This window comes from Quercus lobata, chromosome 11, assembly GCF_001633185.2.
Source record: "Quercus lobata isolate SW786 chromosome 11, ValleyOak3.0 Primary Assembly, whole genome shotgun sequence".
Lineage (NCBI taxonomy): Eukaryota > Viridiplantae > Streptophyta > Magnoliopsida > Fagales > Fagaceae > Quercus > Quercus lobata.
In genome coordinates this window covers 45,861,249-45,874,714 of record NC_044914.1, presented here as the reverse complement: position 1 = coordinate 45,874,714, position 13,466 = coordinate 45,861,249, and positions in this window count along the sequence as shown.

Here is a 13,466-nt window from a genome sequence, read left to right as displayed (position 1 = left end):
AAAAAATTAGTTGCTTACACTTTACACTTTACAACCACAAAATTCAAATATCTATAAGCATTTAAAATATGTGGGTTCAATCTACAAGCATTAAACACTACTAATTAGAACTTATAAATATTACTTCTTTTTTCGGGCATCCTTTTGTAATTAGAATGGACCTTTAAATATATATATATCATTTTATCTTTAATTGCAAATCAAGAAAGTTATAAATTCCATATATTATAGATTTTTACTTTCATGTAAAAGATAGAAATATAATTTGAAAAAATATATAATAATAATAATAAGACAAAATATTTTAACGATATCTTTCAATTCTTTAAATATTGAAAAAATTACTTTTCTTTATACAAGATAGAATTTATACTCTAGAGACTTGAACCCTACCCATTACCCCCCATACCCCATAAACACTTATACTTATTGTTGAGGTACAAATTTGTGGGCCCTAATCTTATTAGCCCACTCACTAAAATATACCCACACAAGCCCACATAAACATTTCCCACATATTACCCAAATATTCTCCATGTTATTGGGCTTTCACAAATATTTCCTATATAAACCCCATAAATTACCTTGGTCCCTCTCACAAATAGTGCCCATTATATCCTACATATTATCCAACTTGGTTTTTTCACAAAAATACTTATCACATTACTACCAAATTGAGCCACAAAATTACACTATCTCCACAAAAAAGTCCAAAATCATTTAACTTGTGAGCAAAACCCAAAAAGCCCAACAAAACTCTCTTATAAAGCTCATTGCTACACGGCACCATAAAACTCGTTGCTACACGGCACCTCTTAAAAGCTTGTTACTACACAGAACCTATAAAGCCTGTTGCTACACGGCACTTCTAAAGTCCGTTGCTACACGGCACCCTAAAACCCGTTGCTACATTGCAATATTTTTGCAAAATCCCACTAAGTCCAAATATTATTTTGGCACCTATTTTACAAAGTCAAATTATTATTTTGACACCTATCTTACAAAGCCCAAATAATATTTTGGCACCTATCTTACATAGCCCAAATACTATTTTGGCACCTATCTTACATAAACTAAAATCCTTAACTCATGGGAAATATAATTACTCATCCCTCAAAAAATACTTCTTTTGCAAAATTTATAAAAGCCCATGTATATCACCCATGCAAAACTATTCATTTTTGTAGGGATGACCAAGCCCAAAGAAGCTCAACTACAAAGCCCAGTTGAGGTAGCCCAGCTCACATACAAATCCCAGCAACTAAAGCTCACATGAGCTGTCCAATCAAGCTTCAGCATAACCTAACAGCTGGGGCCCATTGCTATCAGTTCTAGCTTGTCTAATCAGATCAGAAGAGGACATGTGTCCAGCAGGGGTTAAACCCTTCCTTGCCAAGTTGAATTCCATCATTTCTCATGTGACACAAAGTTGGGATGACATGACATAAGGCTGGGAAGCTTCAGCCAGCTGTCTTTCCTTTCTTCTCCAACCCATTCGGTTAAGGACTAAGGGCAGTCATAACCAGACCATGAGAGCTTCTGAAACAAATGGAAATCAGTTTATTTTCATGCAAAAACGTGTACTCTCTAGTTCATAGATCAAGCACATGAATCCCAAATGGAGAAATTTAGGGAAATGTGGTTTGGAGGACACTAAAGGGATCTTCAGCAAAGTTCCTAGCAAAGGGCTCTAAGATTGACACATGGCTTGGGATGATACAATTTGCCCTAGGAAGCTTTGATTCTAGCAGCAGCAAAACTAAGATCATTAGCCTAATACTTGCTCTAATCCCATTTGTAGGGACACGATTTTTAACGACCCAAGAATGACGTTGGGCTTGTATGTAAGGGCCCTAACAATATGATTTGTAGAGAGTGGGCTTGAAAGGTAGGACCTTGGGCACAGGTGAGCGGTGTAATCGGGGTTTCTATGGAAGCTCTTATATGGGCGGACTTGGCTTGACTAGCTAAGCCTTCCACTTGTGCGGGTTGTGGGATCTAAGTCCTTAGACAACGTCCGAGGAGTATTGTATCCTTCCTTTTTCTCCCTTTCCAGGATTTTTCCTCCTCCTGGGGGAGGGGGGGGGGATCTTTTTCTCCTTCGCTTTCTTTCCCTTTTATACTAGTGTTCGTTTCCCTTTTTAGTGTCCATGTGTAAGTTTTACTTTCTGAGGTGCAGACCTGTCCTGTCAATCCATACCTAGAGTGGTTGGGGGTTGTTGGAAAAATTAAATGGCATGGTTTGGAGCATGGGCTTGTCAGATGCAGGATTCTGTATTACAATGTTGGCAGCTTTCTCCCTTGCCCTGCCCCTGTATTGAGTTTGCCCTTTTCTTCAGGCGTTTTGGGAGGTGCTGAGCATAAGATCGTCCTCGGCCATGTCCTCGTGCCCTTCTTAGGCTTTCATTATGCGTCCTCGGCAATAGCTCTCCTCGGCTTAGGCCTTGGGCCCAAGCGTAGAATGGGCCTAGGCCACGAATTATCAGGCCCTACAATAGCCCCTCAAAATCCTGCTGCCCGACTTTTAGTTGGGAAGGAAGGTTTTGATGATGTTGGGCCCACATCATGACTTGCTCAGATTATGTACTTTATTGATGTTTGGGCTTTTCCATTTGCATAGGAGATGCACCGAATTAAGAGGCATCCCTTTAGCTTTTAGTCACGCGGCGCCCTTTGACGTTTCAGTGTCCGAGGCGCGCCTTCACGAGGATCGTTTAATCTTATGGTTGCAGGTGGCGTTGGAAATCGAGCCAAAACCATTTTGTCCGTAGCGTTCCTTGGAACTCTGCATGAATTAAATACCACCTCCTTGTCCTTTAAATAAGTAGGATAGGAGGTTGTTCCACTTACACATAAACCCTTCGGCTCCCTCCAAAATCATAATCCTTCAGCCATAATCACAGTCTCCATATCCAGTACTATCCACCCTTAGGGTAATATGTTTGAGGCACGGGTAGGGGTGAAGGGGCTACACCCGCCACAGAAACACCGGGTCCTTCCAAGACTCAAGGTGATGTGGTCTGGACAGGGGAGGCACAGATTCAAGATAATCCTCCGTTTTGACAAGGGGGAAATGATATTTCTCCATCTTTCAGTCAAAATCCGAAGCAGGTACTGGTCGCATCAGATTTTTGGTGCGTCAGAAGTAAGGTTTTCCGCCATCAGCGCTATCTGTTCTTTCGCAGGCGTGGTTGTACGAAGACTCATCAACTTCCGGCTCCCTGCACCTTTTCTTCAACGGTGCTAGCCCAAAGTCAGGCTCTCTACACCTTTTCTTCAACAGTGCAAGCCCCAAGTTGGGCTCTTTTGCTGCCTGAGTTATAGGCATGTAAAAGTATTGAGGAATGGTTTCCTTAGACAACATCTTGGAACGGCAGCATCCCTCTTCTCTGCACCTCTTCTTCGGCTTTTTCTTCATTCCCTTGTATCTTTTCTTTTCGCTTATGTAGTTAGTTTTAGTATAAGCTTATTCAAGCTCTTTCATTATACGTTGTACTATTTCTTTGTCTTAATAAAAGATGAATTTATTTCTTTCTAAATACTTTTCCTTTCTGCAGCAATTATTTTGTGAATGAGTGTGCTACATGTGTATGTTCCTTTAATGATACTTAGAGCAGGAAACCTTGAAACAGAACCCTACTAATTTGAATTTATCGACATTATCAAGTATAATAATGATAATTCCCAGTAGATTAAACTCATGAAACTAACCGAGATAACAGCTAAATGCTCCGTAATGCATGCGAGGCGACCGTCCGAGAACGATAAACTCTAAATATACCATCCGAGAGGGTTGCCGAGCAGTGAGGGACTTTGGCCGTGTTTTTGATAACAACTGACCCTATAACAGTTGCACCAATTCCCTTGGTATTGAGGATCCGAGGGTAGGCTAGGGATTTCATTCAATCTAGGGATTAACCCAACTATCAATAGGTAACCCTTCCCCGGGATAGATTCTAAGGGCCATATAACGTCCAGGTTGTGTCCAAACCCTGCATTTTTCCTCTTAAGTAGGTGGTTCCCCAGAAGCTTGAGTCCGAGGACCATACAAGGCCTTGGTTCTGTCCAAAACTCGTAGTTTTTCTTCTAAGTAGTTGGTTTCCCCAAAGGCTTGAGTCCGAGGACCATACAAGGTCTTGGTTCTGTCCAAAACTTGTAGTTTTCTTCTAAGTAGTTGGTTTCCCCATAGGTTTGAGTCCGAGGACCCTACAAGGCCTTGGTTCTGTTCAAAACTTGTAGTTTTCTTCTAAGTAGTTGGTTTCCCCAGAGGCTTGAGTCCGAGGACCATACAAGGCCTTGGTTCTGTCCAAAACTTATAGTTTTCTTCTAAGTAGTTGGTTTCCCCAGAGGCTTGAGTCCGAGGACCATACAAGGCCTTGGTTTTGTCCAAAACTTGTAGTTTTTCTTCTAAGTAGTTGGTTTCCCCAGAGGCTTGAGTCCGAGGACCATACAAGGCCTTGATTCTGTCCAAAACTTGTAATTTTTCTTCTAAGTAATTGGTTTCCCCAGAGGCTTGAGTCCGAGGACCATACAAGGCCTTGATTCTGTCCAAAACTTGTAATTTTTCTTCTAAGTAGTTGGTTTCCCCAAAGGCTTGAGTCCGAGGACCATAGGCCTTGGGTCTGTCCAAAACTTGTAGTTTTCTTCTAAGTAGTTGGTTTCCCCAGAGGCTTGAGTCTGAGGACCATACAAGGTCTTGGTTCTGTCCAAAACTTGTAGTTTTTCTTCTAAGTAGTTGATTTCCCCAGAGGCTTGAGTCTGGGGACCATACAAGGCCTTGGTTCTGTCCAAAACTTGTAGTTTTCTTCTAAGTAGTTGGTTTCTCCAGAGACTTGAGTCCGAGGACCATACAAGGCCTTGATTCTGTCCAAAACTTGTAGTTTTCTTTTAAGTAGTTGGTTTCCCCAGAGGCTTGAGTCCGAGGACCATACAAGGCCTTAGTTCTGTCCAAAACTTGTATTCGTTTATTTATTTATTTATTTTTCAAACATTAGCCCCTTGACCAAGGTGGGGGGAGCTAGCTGGATGTTAGAAGCCCCTAGAATTACCCGTGCCATTGGTACTGCGAGGCGTAGCCCCTAACGGAAATTTATGTCGGAGCAACAACAGCATGTCGCTGGGAATGGAGGAATCTTCGCAGACCTTTGCTTAACAGAGGCTCAACTCCACCGCCACCTGCGCCAACAAGCAAGCCTTCCCACAGACGGCGCCAATTATAGGGACACGATTTTTAACGACCCAAAAATGATGTTGGGCTCGTATGTAAAGGGCCCTAACAATATGATTTGTAGAGAGTGGGCTTGAAAGGCAGGACCTTGGGCACAGGTGAGCGGTGTAATCAGGGTTTCTATGGAAGCTCTTATATGGGCGGACTTGGCTTGACTAGTTAAGCCTTCCACTTGTGCGGGTTGTGGGATCTAAGTCCTCAGACAGCGTCCGAGGAGCATTGTATCCTTCCTTTTTCTCCCTTTCCAGGATTTTTCCTCCTCCTGGGGGAGGGGGGGGGATCTTTTTTTCCTTCGCTTTCTTTCCCTTTTATACTAGTGTTCGTTTCCCTTTTTAGTGTCCACGTGTAAGTTTTACTTTCTGGAGTGCAGACCTGTCCTGTCAATCCATACCTAGAGTGGTTGGGGGTTGTTGGAAAAGTTAAATGGCATGGTTTGGAGCATGGACTTGTCAGATGCAGGATTCTGTATTACGATGTTGGCAGCTTTCTCCCTTGCCCTGCCCCTGTATTGAGTTTGCCCTTTTTTTCAGGCGTTTTGGGAGGTGCTGAGCATAAGATCGTCCTCGGCCATGTCCTCGTGCCTTTCTTGGGCTTTCATTATGCGTCCTCGGCAATAGCTCTCCTCGGCTTAGGCCTTGGGCCCAAGCGTAGAATGGGCCTAGGCCACGAATTATCAGGCCCCACACCATTAGCTGAGGACAATCAACATTTAATATCAAGTCAGAACTCCAGTTGCTATTACCTAAAACAGCAAGAACATTCTAAAAATTGAGTTTACCACTCTTAGCCAAAATTCTAAGAACGATTCTCTAAGAATTTTCTGAAGATTGGGGTTGATTTAGCAAAGATTATTTGCTAATTGTTGAGGTACAAATTTTCAGGCCTTGATTTTATTAGCTCACTCACAAAATACCCACATGAGCCCACACATTATTCTAAACCCACATAAATATTCACATATATATATTACCCAAATATTCTCTACGCTATTGGGCCTTCATAAATACTTCATACACAAGCCCATAAATTGTCTTGGGTCTTCTCACAAATATTACCCATTATATCCCACATATTACCCAACTAGAATTTTTTCACAAAAATACTCATCATGTTACTACCAAAATTGGGCCACAAAATTATGCTATCCCCACCAAAAAAAAAAAAAAAATCCCAAGCTCATTTACCTTGTGGGCAAAGCCCAAAAAGGCCCAACAATATCATTTACTAATCCTGTTGCTACACGGCATCTTTAAAGCCTGTTGCTACATGGCACCTTAAAGCCCGTTGCTATACGGCAATATTTTACAAAATCTCAAAATCATTTTTACAAAGCCCAAATACTAATTTGGCAGCTATTTTACAAAGCCCAGATGATAACTTGGCACTATTTTCATAAAGCTCAAATCCATTTTGGCAATTATCTTACAAAGCCCAAAATAATATTTTGGCAAAAATAATTACTTTATGCTTAAAGTCCAAATACTAATTTGGCACTTATTTTACAAAGCCCAAATCTATTTTGGCAACTATTTTACAAAGCCCAAAATAACATTTTGGCAAAAACAATTACTTTATACTCAAAACCCAAATACTAATTTGGCACTTATTTTACAAAACCCAAATCTATTTTGAAAACTATTTTACAAAGCCCAAATGATAATTTGGCACTATTTTCATAAAGCTCAAATCCATTTTGGCAACTATTTTACAAAACCCAAAATAACATTTTGACAAAAACAATTACTTTATACTCAAAGCTCAAATACTAATTTGACACTTATTTTGCAAAGCCCGAATAATCTTTTGACAACTATTTCATAAAACCCAAATGCTACTTTGGCACATATTTACTAAATTCAAATATTATTTTGACATTTGTTAAGTCTCTAACTCATGTGAAATACAAATTACTCATCTCTCAAAAGAATATTTATTTCACAAAATTTTATGGGAAGTATGCCTATTTTTCCATAATCAAACTAACTACAAAAGCCCATGTATGTTACCCAGTTGGACCAACCCAGCCCACACATAGAATCCAGCAACTGAAAGCTTACGTAAAGTAACCAACCAAAATCTCAGCACAAACAGCTGGAGCCTTTCCTATCAAGTCCCAACTTGTCTAAATCAAATCAGAAGAGGACACGTGTCCCTCCAGCATTGAATCCTTCCTTCACAAGCTGAAATCCCATCATTCACCATGTGACATAAAGCTGAGATGGACGTGACAGAAAGCTGAAAAGCTTCAGCCAGCTGTCCCTTCCTTCCTCTCCAGCCAGCCGGTCAAAATCAAGAGCAGCCATTATCAGGCCATTATAACTCCTGAAACAACATGGAATTAGTTCATTTTCATACTAAAAATATGTATTCTCTAGTTCATGAATCAAGCACATGAACTCCAAATGGGAAAATTTAGGGAAATATGGTTTAGAGGGCACCAAGGGGATCCCAGCAAGGGCTCCAAGGTTGACACCTGACTTGGGGTGGTCCAATCTGCCGTAGGGAACTCTGATTCTAGTAGCAGCATAACCAAGATCATTAGCCTAAAAGCATGCTCTAATCCCATCAGCCAAGGCTAATCAACATTCAATGCTAAAGCCAGAAACCCAGCTGTTATTACTCAAAACAGCAAGAACCTTCTAAAGTGGAGCTTACTACTCTTAGCTAAAATCTCAAGAACGATTCTCTAAGAATTTTCTGGAGATTGAGAAAGATTTAGCAAAGATTATTTGCTAATCACCCCTTAAAAACTCTGATATAAATAGAACTCTCCATTAATGCTTCAACAACCAATTGACTAAGCTACACACCAAGATTCTTCCTTAACCTCTCTGCTTAAGCTTTCTCTCAGCTCTGAAAAAAGTCTCTGAGTTCTTAGTTTCAAGCCTAGAAACTAAGTTCCCCAACTCCTAGCTCAAAAACACTTCTCATAGCTCTACTCATAAACACTTATCTACTCCCAGCAGAAAACTCCAGCAGCCTTACTACACACTCTCACTCATTACTCATACTACTCACAAATGACTCTCCCTACTCCCTTTGTCTTACACTAAGTTTTCTCCATTATTTGTTATTATGGAATCCATGATATATACTTATTCATTTACTATTAATGGTTATGATGTAACTGTTACTATAGAATTTTTCTCTTATATTATTGTATTAGAAGACTCTTCTCCAAAACTAACGAATAATGAGTCTGAAAGTGTAGATATTTCCCTTGATCTGTGAAATAGCTAACAGCTGAAGTTTTATCCTGTTCTATCTTATTTTACCGCTGGGACATTTCATTGCTAGGCTATTTTCTGCAGAAACACCTTACCGTTAGGCTGTTTTCTGTAGAAATACTTTACTGCTAGGTTATTTCTTACAGTATGTTTTTTAAACTTGCTGACGTGTCCATTGTAGGGATTGTTCATGGGCCACTCTTATCAGTTCCAATCTAAGCCCAAGGCATAAAATATAGTGGATCTCTTGGATCTTCACCAATAGCCTTTGGGTCGTGCATCAAGCCCATCGTCGAGTTTCGGTTTAGACCCCCAACCCAACATAAATCTTATTTGTCAGGAAGGAAACTTTTTCGCCCCCCGACACTAATCACCCCCTAAAACTCAATTATAAATAGATGCTCTCCTCCAACACTCCAAGGGAGACCAAGAAGGAAGAACTCTCTCAAAAACTTCTCCTCACTCTAATTTTGTAAAAGCTCTTAGTGAGGTTCTGAGTCTTTGAGTCCTTAGTTTCAAGCTTAGAAACTAAGCTCTTCAGCCCATTGCTCACAAATACCTCTCACACTTCTACTCATAAGCTTTTACCTATCCCTAGCAGAAAAGCTCCAACAGCTTTACTAAACACTACCATTCACTACTCATGCCACTCAAAATGACCCTCTCTACTCACCACATATATTAAATCCATGAGCATGCCCTGACATTATAATGATCTTGCTGCACTAGCTGGAATCTCTCTCTATCCCTTCATCTCACACTAAGTTTCCTCATTACTTGCTATAATGGAACCTATGATATTTGTTTATTCATTTACTATTGAAGGTTATGATGTAACTATTACCATAGAGTTTTTTCCTCATATTGTCATATTAGAAGACTCTTCTCCAAAGCCAATGAATGATGAGTTTGAAGATGTAGATGTTTTCTTTAATTTGTGAAATAGTTAACAGCTAGAGGTTTATACTGTTTTGTCTTATTTTACTGCTGGGTTTTTTCTTTATCGCAGTTTGCTTTTTATTGTGCTGACGTGTCTGCTATAGGAAGTGTTTTTGGGCCATCTCATAACCCTTGTCAATCCTATCCTAGGCCCAAGGTATAAAAAGAAGGCAAACTCTCCGAAAAACTTCATTGGTAGCCTTTGGGCCATGCTTCAAGCCTATCAATGAGTTTCGGTTTAGGCATAAATCTCATTTGTCGGAAGGAAAACTTTTTTGCCCCCAACATTTGTGAAGTGACCATAAACATGCTTGTGTGTGTTTTTTATTTTATTAAAACATGAAACTAACTAAAAGCTAAGAACCTTTCCCGCTCCCTTATGCGTGTGTTTGTTTCTCCAAAAAAAGAAAAAATTAAAAATTGAGGATCATAAGTATATTTAATTAAACAAAAAAAAGAAAGATAATTTTATATCTGTAAACAATACCTTCTTATTAGTATTATGCCCATGAAATGTTTGGATCAATCTAAAAATCATATATAAACAAGGAAAATATTTTAATAATATAATTAAAATTAAATAACAAAGTACCTAATAACAAAGTTACTTCAAGTTACTAAATTGAAAGCATATCTTATAAGACCAATTTTTTTATTAAAACTAAAATTATAATATATTATAAATTAAATAAATAATTAATCTATTTTTTAAAAGAAAATTTTGATGTTTAATTTTAACTAAAATAGAATTCTAAATTTCTTGAAATTTGTTATAAAGTTTTGTAGGGTCCTGGGGCCTAGAAGTTCATTATTTATTTATATATTGGGCCTGTGGCCCAAGCTGAGAACGAAGATCTACCCGAGTAGGAGATGTCTTCGCTAGAGGAGATTGCGCTGATGAATAAAAGGTGGGGTTTGGTCCTAAAGGCTTCGGAGAGTGTGTCGAGGATGAAAACTTCCTTGGCCAAACTTGGCCGAGGTCCTAGAAAATGGATTGACAGCAAGGATGACAACCCCTGAAATTCATTTGGGGTGGACAAGCACTGCAGAGATATAAGATAAGGATGAGCCCCAAAATATCTGAGGAGAAAGCTGCTACCTCCGCATTAAATGCACTATAGCTAATCTACTGGCCGCATTAATGTAAAAGTGATACTTGAACAGTGCATTTCAGTCTTACAGCTACTATTTGAGGACTTTATGAGAAGGGTTGATGGGACAAGTATCAGCCCTAACCATTTAGTTTACAGGTGGACAGTGGAGGTGAAAAGGGGGGAGAGTATAAAAGAAGAAACAGGAAACAAAAAAGGGGATGGAGAGAGGGAGAGAGGGAGAGAAGAAATATTATAGCAATCCACAATCAAATTTGTAACGTTATCTAAAGACATTATATCAGAACTATTGTCCTCGGATTTCACCGAGGATGTTCTTTCTTCATTTCATAATTGTCCATTTTTATCTTTTTGTCATCAAGCCTATCTAGTTCGTTGTTTGGTCAACGAAAGCCTAGTTTTACAACCCATTCCTCTACAAATTCATTGTTTTGGGCTTCTTGGGCCTAAGTCCATCCACGTGCTGGGCTAGGAACTCAAGTCTGGTCTTTACAAGTTTTATTTCAAGTAAATTCTGTTTGTAATTTTTATATATTTATAATACTTCACTTTTTATTTTTTTTGCCAGATGATGAATTTTATTATATATTTAAAAAAAAAAAAAAAAGGTTTAGAACTTGGACCATCTTCCATCTCAGCCTCCAAGATGTGGGCAAAGAGATTGGAGATGGGGAAGATCCTAAGACTATTGCAAAAGGGATCACAGATTGCAAGGCCATGGGCAACACAATTGATGTGCTTTACAACTAGAGAGAATAAAAAACTAAAGGAAATGAGTTAAATGGTTGATGTTAGCTACGATGGAGGAAATAGCCTAGTGAGGAGTGATTGAGAAGTTATGGATAGTCTTAATCGCATTAACGTCTTCAAATATGATATTGCATTAAAAAAATAATATTAATTTATTTTGATAATTCGATAATTATTAAAAAAAGCATAAGATTTGTACCAATCGCACTAAGTGGAATGTCTTCAAAGATGAAATTGCATAGAAAATATAATATTTATTTATTTTGATAATTTGATAATTATAATTGGAGAAAAGATTTGTCTTAATCATATTAAGGATCTGTTTGGATACTGCTTGTAGTTGCACGATTTTCCTGGCCCAAATCCTACTGATCAGGCCTTGGCCCAAGGCGCAACACACAATAAATCTTTGTAGAGGATGGGTCAATGAACTTGGCCTCAGTGAACTTAGTCGATCTGATGCATGGACAACGTTATTGCAGAAACAAAAGCACAAGAATGGATATCTCACCGAAGATTCTATTTCCTGGGTACCAATAATACAATTTTTCGTCCCCCCCTTTGAGGGACTCCACTACATTATATAGGTCTCTCATTCTTATCTGAACCTTACACTTGTTGATCATCTAAGCCCCTACTTGAGCACCTGTCCTATCAGACACCCTTATCACTCCTTTGTGAGTTGCAGTGGCCAAGGTAGCACTGTTCAGGGGTCTTTTCCTCATTAATGCGGCCAAGAGAGTGGTTGTGACACATTTTATGTGGTGGTGGCAGCTTTCCATAAGATATTTTGGATTTTATTCTTTTTATATGCTTGGAGAATGAACTGCAATGGTTGGGGCGAGCTTTTGATCCGAACTTCGTGATGTCCGAGGAGGAGTTACTCCTCGGACAGGTTTCTTTTACCACAACTGGGCTTAAATAACGTTTGGGCTATAACTTCTCCTCGGAAAGGATTCTTCTCGGACGGGCCTGTAGTTTAATTAGCCCATTATTTTGGGCCGGGCCCCACACTGCTTATTATTTAAAACTAAAAATATTGTAACAAAATAATTTTTAAATGTGTGAATAGTGCTGTGTGACCTATTTTTAATGAAAGTTTAGCTGAAAAAAGAAGTTTATGGGTCTCGTGAACAGTGCACGAAACCCACATATAAAATGCTGGACGTTTGTGTTATCCAATCGTTTACTAAATGAAATGTCTCCCAAGATCATATTACATAATATATATATATATATATATATATATATATATTTTATGTTGGTAATTCAATAATTGTAATAAGATAAAGAATATTTCCGCTGAATATTTCCATAAAGCACTAGTTGTGGATGTGCCAACCATAACCTTGGTCAATGTAATTGATGTGCTTTACAACTAGAGAGAATAAAAAACTAAAAAATGAGTTAAATGGTTGATGTTAGCTATGATGGAGGAAGTATGCGTTTGAGTTAGGATTAAAAATTAAAAATAATTTCACTATCGAGCTTATTTTTATTATTATTTATGAGCTCTACTGTATTTTTTGGCACTATTCATGAACACCACAATACTATTTCAACTAATTTTTACTTTAATACTTTTAGCAATAATTTTTTAATTTCAGCAAAATCAACGGTATCCAAATACACTTGAAATAGCCTAGTGGTTGAGAAGTTATGGATAGTCTCAATCACATTAACGTCTTCAAATATGATATTGTAAGGACTTAATTTGTAACGATCTCAAATTCGTATCGGATTCGCATGTTAAAGGCCCAAACAATAAATTTGTAAAGAGTGAGCTAAAAAGTCTAAGCCTTGGTGAACGGATGATCGTTAGTCATGGTGTTCAAGATGATTGCACAGAGGTGAACTGAACTTATCCAAGAAGACTTTCTCCTTGGCACGGCCTCTCTGGCTCCGGTCATTGGACCTCGTCCGAGGAACTTAATGTTCTTATTATTCCTTTTACGCTAAGTTCCAATGGTCCTAAAGATGATACCTTCTGTTCTTTCTTTTCTTTTTTTTCTTTTTCCTCCTTTCCCTTTTGGTGGATGAATTCTTACATTATATAGGCCCTCTCAGTTGATCTTGACCTTCCATCTGTTGATCAGGCAGGTAACTACTCGAGTGCTTGTCCCATCAGCCGCCTTCCCCCACTTTCTGTTAGTTGCAATAACCGAAACCACACTGTTCAGAGATCTTTTTCTATTAATGTGGCCAGGACGT